Below are 13,423 nucleotides of genomic sequence, written 5' to 3' on the forward strand. Positions count from 1 at the left end.
AAAATGCAGTGGGTTTCAAATCTCTCATATAGGCTAGCTATACTGTTGAGAGAGTGAGTTGAGACTCTGGCATTGCCCTGCAGAAGAGAAGCAGGATGTGAACTTAAGTATTTAGACCAGAGATATGGCCTTTTGGGCATAACAGCAATTCCCGGTTATGATTCAAGGACAGTGGACTGCGAACCTGCCTGTGATACCTTATTTGGTTTGGAATGACATTTAAAAAAAGAAATGATGCATAACGGAATTCCTTTTTGGAGTTTTTATGGAGATTAATGCTTCCTCAAATAAACCCCCAGAAGTACACTCCTAATTTAATGGGCTAATTCTTCCTCCGTTTGTGTATCTGGACGAGCACTATGGTTGATGGGAACTCTGGAAGCATTATGGATTTTGCTGTATTTAACGGGTAAGGCCGAATTCTTTTTAAATATACATAAAAATCGGTTTTCTTTCAAATTTACCGGTGCAATGTATTAGTGGTTCTCAAACCTTTTAATTTGCGGATCTCATCAATCATATCAGCTCATGTCTGAAGTGGCAAATGTCTTCTGATGGATTTAGTAAAGAATGCTGGGCCTGTCAGTCTCTCTCTTACTGCTAAATAACCATCTGAGTATTTGTTTATGTGGAAAAACTTAAATGGAGATGGAGCCAGTGTCTGATTTGACAGAATCTTTTTTTTCTCATTAAAGGAGTAGTTCACCCCCAAAATGACCTTTTTTCTATTGATTACTCATGCCATAGAGACTTGAGTTCAATAATATTTTTTTGTATTTGTCGCATTCCTAAGACAAAACATGTGATTATAGTAAATTTACCCCGATTGATTCCGGATGGGGACCCAAATGCATGGCCCTGGATGTAGAAGCCTTCAGGGTACTTTGATTATAGGGTTATTATAATCAAATGATTGTCTTAGGAATGCAACAAAAAACAAAAAATATTATTGAACTCAAGTCTCCAGTGAGTAATCAATAGAAAAAAAGTCATTTTGGGGGTGAACTACTCCTTTAAGATTTTCTTTATAATATAAAAGGGCACGATTTCATAATATTATTAAATATAGTTTAACTTTTGTTAATTTGACAGTGATGCAAGTCTATGCTACAGGTTTTATTTGTTTATTATTTATTGTGTTTCTTTTATTTATTGAGGTTTTACTGCTTCCTCGAATAATCGCCTGCAAACACTTTACTTTTTCCTTTACTTTTTATTAGTTTAAACAGGGCACAGATTAAACAGGGCACAGATCATAGAGTATATATGGCACAGATGGGTAAGGGCTAGGGTGACCAGATCCAGTTAATAGCAACTTATTACTTAAGTTGCTATTAAATTCCTTGATAGACTAATAACCTACTGCCTATACTTTTGAGTAGTGGTGGTCTCACCACTCATGTGATTCGCTTTCACGATGTTACTGGCTGGCCGGCCGTGTCTGTCGCCTCACTCGCCTGCCATACCTCTCCTGACCAGGAGAGGGACACACAGACCACAAACACACACACACACACACACGTTAAAGGAGGGGCGCTATTGAGCAGGCAGACTCAACACACACACACACACACACACACACACACACACACACACACACACACACACACACACACACACACACACACACACACACACACACACACACACACCCAACAACCTTGCAATACATGTATTTGACTCTTTTTATTTGACCACCACTCAGTTCACAAGGTGTGATTTTTTTGTATTAACCTGCTATAGCCTGGGGATATTTCTAATGTTTTTTTGCAGGTTTAAAACATATATTGTAGGAAAAATGCAACAATTACATTGTTTAATTTTTAAAACTAGCGTGTAGGCCTAAATGTGTTCTAGCTTGATTCTAGTAGACTACTCCACCTAGTTTGCTTTTGTTTAGAATAGATCAACGTTGCTGCAGCGGCTCCTTTGAAATTTTTCTCTCAACAAAAAAATGTGTCCAGACTAGCTTGATTTATTAGAGCCTGACAGTCACAATGTGGGACAGTGTCTCAATTTGGGGGACGCCTGAAAAGTCAGGGAAATGTGGGACTGTCCCACCCAAAGGGGGACATCTGGTCACCCTAGTAAGGGCAGAGGTTCAAGCCCCCTTTGATGTCTATGTGTGCATGTACGTATAGTGCCTGCATGGTGGTCCTGCACTCTTAGCTGGGAATGATGTTACAGGGTGTGGTTTTATTTATTTTGGTGGTTGAAGCTTATTCTCCCTCCGTTTGTTTATCTCTGGACGAGCTTTGGGAAGTAAGATGCATTTTAACGAGTAAGTCCGTCATTGTCCGTCTTGTTGTTAAATGAACGGAAAATGTGTCTTGTGTCTAATTTACCGTTGTGGTTAATGTCTTTTGATGAATTTAGCTGAGAATTATGTTCTAAGTAAATACCATCAGTGTATTTGTTTGTGGCATTATGTGAGACTTAGGTTAGAATGGAGGCTCTTTTCTCTATAAGATTTTCTCTATGTTATGATACAGGCATAGGCCTGTATCAAATGTACTGGGCCATTACAAAATCACAGGGGTGTTCAAGAAAGAGGAACTTGACCATGATGAAAACGTAGTATAGTTATATGAATAATGTAAGTTAATCGACAGTATTGATCATGCTGAAGTATGAAATGGACTAAATGATGTGTGTACAATATCTTTGATGAAATAGTATACATATTATTTGGTTGTTGTTCAGTTAAATTATAGAGATTAATTGGGTGAAGGGTGACGGGTCATTTGAAATGACAAACAACAAATGCAGAAGTAACTTGGTCACTCAGCAGAACGCAGTGATGAGGACATTAATCCAGCCAATAAAGCAATAGTCTGGCAAAGGTGTAGGCTATTTATATCGTCCCCTTCAGAAGGGACATTGAGGTCACAAGCCAAAAGGCTTCTTGCACTAATCTGACAGAGAGAGAGAGCCCCCTGAATTAACAAATGTAATTCCGTAAAAGAAAGTATGGAATGGAAATTATCAACCGTTTGGTGCATCTCTAACCTTTGAAAGGGTGATAAGAATTGATTCTGCTTTCTTACTATGATGATTATTATCATAAAAGTGTAAAAATGCATAAGATAAAATTGAGAACATTGATATGTACTTTAAATTGATCAGAGGATACATTTAACTGCGAAATAAATTATTCTAGAATCTTACAACAATTAAGATCTGCATCACTCTTAAATTGCTGGGTTGAACATATGATCTGAGGGTGGCCTAACTTGTTGGGTTGTTGAATCAAAGCTTTAGTTAATATATAAAAGAAACCACTACACCACACCAACAGTCAAATCCAGCAGCGAGCTACAGTTACTCTCAGGTGACCAGTGACCACTGAATTGGGTCATAGGCAGAGGTTTCCCATGTTGAAATTAGGAGGGACTGAGAGATGGATGTAGCTCGATTTCAGAGCGAGTCGTTAGGGCTAACCCTAACCCTGTAATCACAAGCTACGTTCATGATTTAAGTCATTTTGTTCAAAATTGACCAATCCTGCAAACTTTGGAAGCCAATGTTAGCAAATTAGGATGGAATATTAAATCTCAATCGGACAGATCCGTCTTGATCACATGACTATAGAGATACTGTGTACTGATCTGCATGATTTTTGGATAACATCTAAAGGAATAATTGGAAAAAATGTGCCTTTTCGGCTGGTGGAGACAATAAACATGAAAATCAGTTTTCTTTCAAATTTACCGTTGCACTATTAGTGGTTCTGAAACCTTTTAATTTGCGGATCAATCATATGAGCTCATGTGTGAAGTGGCAAATGTCTTCTGATGGATTTAGTAAAGAATGCTGGGCCTGTCAGTCTCTCTCTTACTGCTAAATAACCATCTGAGTATTTGTTTATAATACTTAAAATACAGATTTGACAGAATCAGTCTTTTTCTCTTTAATATTTTCTTCATAATATAAAGACAATTTAAGAGAAAGGGGCATTCATAATATTATGAAATATAGTTTATTTTATTTAGTGAGGGTTTTACTGCTTCCTCGAATACTTGCCTGCAAACACTTAACTCCTTTACGTTTTATGAGTTTAAATAGCAATCTGAAATGAAAACATTATGCAGAAATGTAGAGACTCTTGAAGCACATTCCATCATATTTTCTACACATCTTTGTTGATAGATAGGCCTATGTTCATTATAAAAACCTAATCCGTTCTCTTCTCCAATAACTCTCTTAGATCATCTACCATGACCACCATGTCTCCCGACTATGACTACTCCGACTATGGCCCATGTAAATATGAAGAGCATGGACCGAACTTTCTACCAGTGCTCTATTCTCTCTTCTTTGTCCTGGGATTTCTAGGGAATGTGTTTGTCCTCTGGGTCAAACTATTTGGGGAGAGGATTCGTACCATGACTGATGTGGGCCTCCTCAATCTGGCCTTTGCTGACCTTCTCCTAGTGTGCTCCCTTCCCTTCCTAGCTCACCAAGCCCGGGACCAGTGGCCGTTTGGGGATGCTATGTGTCCTCGGTGCTTACCTTATTGGATTTTACTGCGGGATCTTTTTCATCATCCTGATGAGCGTTGACTGGTACCTGGCTATAGTGCATGTTTTTTCTGCACCAGAAACAAGAAAGGGCTCTGTTGGAATTACTGTAGCGGCTGTTGTATGGTTTGCTGGATTTCTCGCCTCTTTTCCAGAACTGCTTTTTCTACAGGTTCAGGAGTCCCCAAATACAAACAAAACATTCTGTGCTCCCTTATACACCCCTGAGAATGAGAATGGTACCACACCATACGAAAGGCATTTCTGGGCTATCTTCGGCCTTTTCAAAATGAACATTCTAGGCTTACTGATTCCGATGGCCATCATGGGTTTTTGCTACACCAGGATCATTTGTGTGCTCCGATTGAACCAAACACCCATTAAACAAAATGCACTCCGCTTGGTTATCATTGTTGTAACTGCTTTTTTCTGCTGCTGGACTCCCTATAATGTTGCTTCCTTCTTCAAAGCATTGGAGTTGCTTGATGTCTATACAGAATGTAAAAGCAGCAAGGCAATCAGATTGACTTTACAAATCACAGAGGTCATTGCTTACTCTCACAGCTGTCTCAACCCTCTCCTGTATTTTTGTGTAGGGGGGAGGTTCAGGAGGAACCTCCTTAAGTTGATGAACAGTGCTCCATGTAAGCTGTGTCAGGTTATGACCACCCTTATCCCTCAGGACAGAGTCAAAGAGCCTGATAATCCACAACAAACCCCCTGTGTGGATGAAAATGGTGTGGAGTCTGTGGACTCAATTGCATTAAAACAAATTTAAGGCACCAATTCTACAAATAACTAAATTAAGTAACTCATTTACTTTCATTTGCATGACCACTCTGTTTTAAACAGTTTGGCATATCCAAAGATATGGTTTTCCAATTTGGGCTTTGTAACTTAATAAATAAAGTAAAGTTTCCAGCGCTTCGCGCCATTCACATCTAGAGATCGCGCCTGTTGCAGGCTGCAGCAGTGATCCAATTGATATGGCCTCTGTCAGTCCTGCAAACTGTCTGAGAAACATTTTCTCAGAAAATGTAATTAATACACAAAGTTGTCTAAACACATCATTAACAATACACACGTATTTGAAGATGAAGCATCAGCAACAGTAGCTCTTTTCAGCACCATGTCGCGTAGGAGATGGAGACGGTACATGATCACCACTAAAGCATATGCAACTTTCCCAAAGTTGCAAAACAGATGCATAGTCACACTCAATACTGACATAATTATAATGATGTCACCATATGACCATACATACCATTGAGTAGCTTATTCTGATTCATTTCTGGTCAGATGAATCTATCAACATTGCACAGACCTGACTTTTAGTCTATTGCTCATTATTTTGAAGAACGTGTTGGCAGATAATGACGCAACATGGTGAGAAATCATTACACATGCAGACACGGACACAACCTGCGCAATTGGAGCCCATAAGCCCAATAATACCATTATGCAAGATGAAGCTCTACTTTTCTGTATATCCCACAAACACGCGCGCGCACACACACACACACACACACACACACACACACACACACACACACACACACACACACACACACTGTATTATGTCCGTATGTCTGTCTGTCTGTCTGTCTGTCTGTCTGTCTGTCTGTCTGTCTGTCTGTCTGTCTGTCCCTCTATCTCTCTCTGTCCCATGTGAACAATAGAGAGAATATGAATATCCTACTGTACAGTATCTGTGATTTAGAAATGTAGTTGCATTTCATTCCCACCGGGGGGCTCACACTGTCCTTACAACTACACTGTGTCCACGATGACTCCTAAATCCATTAATGTGTCTGCCTTGGATTCTTGTTGCTGGGATGGGATGGATGTGTTTCAGACATGGTCAGCAGCCTGTCTTCTGCAAATGTATTTTTTCAGCTGTAGTTTTGTTTTGTTACTCATAATAAAAAGCCACTTTCATTTCCTCTTCTTAACCGGATTGGGTCATTTCCTTGAACATTTCCCATCAGTGCAGTTTTGTTTTTGAGAGACTTTCTTTTTTTTTAACTACCTTTAAGCAACAGAGGCTGCAGGTGGTATTGTATTAATCTATGTTGTAATAATGTAATGTATATATACCGGCAAGTGATATTTTATTGTTAACATTTTAGTGTTTTAGTGTTTGGTGTCACGGTTCGATACTTTTTCGATACAAAGAATAAACAGAAATGTCCTTGATTTATAAATGTATTTTTATAACTACATATTGTTTTTGTTTTAACTTTGAACAATACGGTACCCAACCTCTGGGGTAGTGGTTCTCTAAGTGGGCTCTGCAGTCCCCTAGGGGTCCTTGAGGGGGTTCCAGGTGTATGTGGATGTGGAGTGGTATTGTATTGTATTGTATTGTTCGGTACAGGGTCATTCGGTTCGGTACACCCTCGTATTGAACGGTTCGATACCGGTACAAGTATTGTTGCACCCTTAATATATATATATATATATATATATTCTGATAATCATTATAGAGTGTCAATAACAGGGATGAGGATCTCCCTGTCTCTCCAGCTCTTTAGTAAATAGAAAATACATGTTCAGGTCGGGATAACAATTTCATCCAATTAGGAGAGAGAAGATATACAGTATAGTCTAACAGGATAGTGAAAAAAGACAAAATTAGAACAGGAACTCAAGCTGATTAATGATCTGTGTGGGGTTGCTTCTCATTTGTAACCCACCTGAACATAAAGAGATGCATAGAGACAGGGAGACTCATGTCACTGAACAAACACTAATAGCAATGATTATTAGGCCTACTTATCACGAAGTTTAAATGTTGCATTAAATAAATAAACATTTAAATGTCAAACTGCAACCTTTGAAATGTTTTTTTTTGTATACAATCTTCACCGTTATAATCTTCACAATAACCATTCCACACAAATATGTGTCTAAACACAAATCAATATCTCATTTGCTATAACCACCATCATGTTTGGAGACAGTATGAGAACAGGACAGGGTGGAAACAGTACTTAAATGTTTTACTTAAGTAAAAGTATCAATACTGCAATATAGAAATAGTCTGTTAAAAGTAAATGTCCAGGATTCAAAATGCACATGAGTAAAAGTACAAAAGTATTGGCCATCAAACTGTACTTAAAGTACCAAAAGTAAAAGTAGGCCTACTCATTATGCATTTGGCCATTTCACTTTTCAAATGTAAAGAAATCTTTTGAAAATAGCAGATCTACAAGCTCACAATCCGTCACATCACAACGCATTGTGAGCTTGTAGATTGGCTGGAAATACTGGAAATTTAAATTTTCCAGTAAAGCACAATTACCTCAAAAGTGTATACTTAAGTACAGAACTCAAGTAAATGTACTTAGTTACTTTACACCACTGAGTATGAGAACAGGATGCTGCCAGAGGTCTGACTCATCCTGGCTCGAAAACTGTGTTCGTGAGACGCAGAGGCATGGGAAAGGGACATTCTCTGGAAACTAGCCTTACTATGTGATATGATGTGTGGTAATAATGTCGTACCTGTATTGCTAAAGATAGGATCAAGTTTGATATGTCAGACAAAGTATGGTCTGGTAAAAGTCAGAAAAGAGTATAAAGTACATGGACTGGGGGGCTAAGCCTCAGCTGATATTGCATAGTCCATGAACAGTTGTCTTATGAGAGAGAGAGAGAGAGAGAGAGAGAGAGAGAGAGAGAGAGAGAGAGAGAGGGGGGGGGAGAGAGAGAGAGAGAGAGAGAGAGAGAGAGAGAGAGAGAGAGAGAGAGAGAGAGAGAGAGAGAGAGAGAGAGAGGCAGGTAGGCAGGCAGGCAGGCAGACAGACCAAGCAATGAACATGAACATGAACGTGTGTGTGTGTGTGTGTGTGTGTGTGTGTGTGTGTGTGTGTGTGTGTGTGTGTGTGTGTGTGCGGGTGTGCGTGTGTGTGTGTGTGTGTGTGTGCATGCATGTCTCTACAGTATGTATGTAGGCTGTATACGTAGGTATTTGCTTGTATGTGTGCTTGCTTATGTTTATGTATGTGCATGTATGTGTATGTGTATATGTACATATGTATGTGTGTGTATGTATGTATGTATGTATATATATATATGTATATGTATGTGTGTATGTGCATATATATAGATATATAACTTTGGATATGGATATGTGTATCTGTGTGTTTTCTCCATCATTATCTCATTATCTTTTTGTCTTATCACTTGTCGTTCTCTTCTCACCGTTATTATCTCTTATTTATTTTATTTTCTCTGTTCTCTCTCCTCAGGCAATATCCTCTCTCTCTCTCTCTCTCTCCCTCTCTCTCTCTCTCTCTCTCCCTCTCTCTCTCTCTCTCTCTCTCTCTCTCTCTCTCTCTCTCTCTCTCTCTTCATATTCTCATTATCTTTTATTATTATTTTATTATTATTTCCCCCCCCCCCCCCCCCCCCCCCCCCCTTATTTCTATATTCTCATCTTTTGGCTAGGGAAATGTGGCTATCTTTAGGTTAAGGCTACTCACCCAAATCCTTGGGCCCATGGGTTTAAGGTTAAATGGGCAGGGTGGTTTTTTGGTGGTGGGTATGTTGTTGGTTGTTCGTCTTGTCCTGTGTTGTCTTGTCCTGTTTTGTCCTGTTTCGTCGTGTCCTGTCTTGTCCTGTTCTCTGTGGTTTGTTATCTTAATACTGTTTTCGATCTATGCTGTTTACTGGAGCATGGATGATGCTCTCCTAAATACCAAGAACCAAGATGGGTAGTATAAAAGGACTTAAAATAATACATCTGAACGTAAGGAGTCTCATTCCTAAAATTGACAGACTGAGGGCATTGGTTGAACAGCACAAACCTAAGGTAATTACACTTTCAGAAACCTGGCTTAACGATAAAACGTCCAACAACAACGACATTAAGCTAACCAACTATGTAACTTATAGAACTGATAGGGGTTCGAGATGTGGTGGTGTAGTCACGTATGTGTCAGCAGATCTAGCTTCTGAATTAATTGTGCCTACAGTTGAACCTGTTCATTTTGAAGGCATTTTTGTTAAGGTCATATTACATGAGAACAAATATCTAACGATTGGTAATATCTATAGACCTCCTTCAAGTCCTGCTGAATCCTTTGATAACATAGTCTCCACTATAAATTCTATTAATGATAAAAATGAACTTGTAATATTAGGAGATTTTAACCGTTGCTGGTTGGACAATGCTTCCAAGAATGCTAAAAACATTATTGGAAACTTGAACCTTACACAGCTAATAAGAGAGCACACTCGGGTCACACCCACATGTCAATCATTACTGGATTGGATCCTGGTCTCTCATCCTAATCGAATTATGAGTTCAGGTATTACTTCCGATTGCCTTAGTGATCATTGCATGGTGTTCTGCATCTGGAAAATTAGATTACCCAAACTTCCCCCTAAATTAATCAAAATTAGACAAGATAAAAAAATCAATATTGATGAATTCATTTATGATCTAATCTCAGTTAACTGGATCGATTTCAAATCATATCAAATGTTCACGATGCCTGGAATTTCTTTCACTCTGAACTTACTAGAATTATTGATAAGCATGCACCATTCAAACCATCAAGGTCAAGGGAAGTCACCTTCCATGGATCACATCAGACCTAATTTACACTTTTAGACAGAGGGATAAGGCATGGGCCCTATATCGGAAGACAAGGGATCCTGCAAAGTGGGAAATCTACAGACAGTTGAGAAATAAAAGTAAATTAATGACTAGAAACGCAAAATCAAATTATTATAAACAATCTCTCAATCATGATTTCAAAAATTCTAAACAATTTTGGAAACGAATTAAAACAATAAATAATTCATCTAATAAAAATGCTCAATGCAATCAATTAAAAGTCAATAACACCATTTTACATAATCCTCTTCTAATTGCCCAAGCCTTTAACGAACACTTCTCCTCAGTCTGTACCCCCACAATGCCTGACCCGTATGTTATCTGCAACAATGCACCACCTTGCCACAGTTCCTTCTCTTTCAGGAAAATTACTCCTCTTGAGGTTATGAAGGCCATAAAAGACCTCAAGGTGAGTAGTAGCCCTGGCTTAGACGGCATAGAGAGCAAATTTCTTAAACTGGCTCCACATGTTTTTATGTACCCCCTTTGTGATCTTTTTAATTTGTCTTTATTAACTCATGATATACCATCTATCTGGAAGTATTCACAAATCACTCCAATTCACAAAGCGGGCAATGTGTTAGAACCCAATAACTATAGACCAATATCAATTATCTGTTCCATTGCAAAAATATTTTAAAGATTAATTTATAATCAACTGTCCAATTATCTCAACACTAACAACATTTTATCACCTTTTCAATCTGGTTTTCGCTCTAATCATTCCACAACTACTGCTTTATTAAAACTCACAAATGACATATATTCTTCCTCAGGTAACGGCAATCTCACAGGTGCAATTTTTATTGATTTAACTAAAGCCTTTGATCTGGTCAATCACTATATTCTCCTTGATAAACTATATGCTATTGGTCTCTCACGCAATGCCCTACTCTGGTTTAACTCCTATCTCCACAACAGAAAACACTGTGTTGTTATCCAGGGCAGTAAATCAGGCTTAGCAGTACAGGAACGAGGTGTGCCTCAAGGATCAACATTAGGCCCACTACTGTTCTCTATTTTCATCAACGATCTTCCCTCAATTTTCTCAGGTTGCAATATTCAGCTCTATGCCGACGACACAGTAATATATACATCTCAAACTACTTTAACTCAAATTCAATCAACACTGCAAACAAATTTCAATCACCTAGAATCATGGCTATTGGCTAATAAATTACTCATCAACAAAACAAAAACTAATATTATGCTTTTTGGTACCAACCAAAAGCTATCATCCATAACAATAAACCAACCATATCATATTGCTTGTCTCGACGGCACACAACTGAAAAGAGTTGATTGCATAAAATATCTTGGACTTTGGCTAGACTCTGAGCTCTCATTCAAATGTCATATTGACAATATTATTAGAAAAATGAATTTTAGTAGTGGTGTTCTCTACCGCAACAGAGAATGTTTCACACTCACAGTCAGAAAAAAACTGGTTTTGCAACTCATTTTACCCATCATGGATTATGCTGACGTAGTTTATCAGACCGCACCAAAAAACAATCTTTTACCACTTAACACAATATTCAACCGCCTATGTAGATTTGCACTTGATTGCCCGTATAGAACACATCACTGTACCATGTATGAAAACCTTAATTTGACATCTCCCACAATGAGAAGACAGCAACACTGGTTTCAATTCATTTTTAAATGTATTAATTTTAATTACCCACAATATCTCAAACAGTATATGGACCCCTTCACATCTTCTCATCAACTGAGACATTGCTCACAAATTTATTTCAAAGTTCCAACTAAAGTTCCCACCTCAGTTGGAAAAAAATCCTTTAGTTTTAAAGCTCCTTCGGACTGGAACAATCTGCCTGCTTATATCCGGTCAATATCATCCTTTCATTTATTCAAAACATCGCTGTCCTCTCATTTTGAGACTACCGGTACTTGCTCATGTTTTCGTTAACAGTATAATAGATCTCTGAGACAATGATTCATATACATGCTCTGTGTTTTTTGTTCGTCCTATGTTTGTTGTTTTTTTATTTATTTTTTTATTTTGTTGCTTATTTTCTCCTATGTGTTGTTGTAGTGTTATGTTCTGTGTGTTATGTATGTACCTATACAGTATGTACTCTGTAAGCATTCTGTAAAGTGCGGAGCTCCTCTAAAACGAGATGGTTCATCTCAAGGGGTAATTCCTAATAAAGAATTTCAATATATGAACAATGCCTGTATAGGCTATGTAATAACGACTAAGTGCACAAATGTTCACCAACGGACATGTGCTAACGTGTTCCTGGTTTGGGGTCTGAAATAGTAGCACTCAACAGGAAACTTGTGTGACATGCATGGGCTTGATGGCTTCACACATTAACCCATAACAGCAAGTAAAGACAAGACGAGCGGCAGTGGCTCATGCAGGGGTAAAGAAACCGCCATTAGGACACAGAGGGTTCCCGAAGGATTCCCAGTTTGATCCTGGGCTGGGCTCCCCCAGAGTTAGGGTTGAAGAGTCCTTGAGCAAGACTCTGAACCCCTAGTTGCTCCCGGTGAGCAGGTTGGTGCCCTGCATGGTTTCCTCCTCCATCTGTGTATGATATGAATGAATGGGTGAAAGTAATGCACAATCTCTGTAAATCGCCTTGGATAAAGGTGCTATATAAATGCACCATTCACGTTTCAATGTTTTTATATGAATTAAAAAGGGACCCCAATTTAAACAAGCCCAAAAGCTTTCTTGTGGTCTCTATCTTTAGTTGACCTTGTATCAGTGAACTGTACTGTCCTGTACCTTTTCCTATGCAAACTTCTAATAAAGTATTCAATCAATCAATCAATCAATCAATCAATCAATCAATCAATCAATCAGTAGTCTGTGGTCGTTCCATGCATACTCATTCTTACAGTGTACTTGCATAAACAAATGCTGGGATCAAACATGGTAATGGCCACCTGGCATTGAATACCTAGATCTCTTGTGAATGATCACGATATCATCATTAAAGGTGTGCTTTTCATTGTTTTGTTTTGATGTAGGAACAATCAGTACCAATAATGGTGGCTCATTTGCAATTCACCCTTTGTCAAGTCCCGCCCATTGTCCCGCCCCTCTTCGCACCTATTGGTTGCTGTGTCTAGGTGGGACAAAAGTCCTTTCTCTCCATCCACTACCACTGAAATTCAGTTGCTTCTTATTGTTATTCGGTGTATTCAATTCTCATTTTAAACTTGGTTTCAGTAAAAAGGAGCCTCTCAGGTGCAGTATAGTGACTGGGCATGTTTTTAAATGTTTTTATTTCTCCAAAAA

The 13,423-nt window shown here is 38.5% G+C and overlaps 1 pseudogene across 1 annotated transcript; it reads left to right on the plus strand.

Moving 5' to 3' along the window:
* Positions 1-4,385: 4,385 nt before the first annotated feature.
* Positions 4,386-5,298, plus strand: LOC308308797 (C-C chemokine receptor type 4-like; annotated as a pseudogene). The gene has a single exon. The product of its transcript is annotated as a C-C chemokine receptor type 4-like (transcript).
* The last annotated feature ends 8,125 nt before the right edge of the window (positions 5,299-13,423 follow it).

The sequence above is a fragment of the Nannobrachium achirus genome (assembly GCF_963921795.1).
Source record: "Nannobrachium achirus genome assembly, chromosome: 23".
Lineage (NCBI taxonomy): Eukaryota > Metazoa > Chordata > Actinopteri > Myctophiformes > Myctophidae > Nannobrachium > Nannobrachium achirus.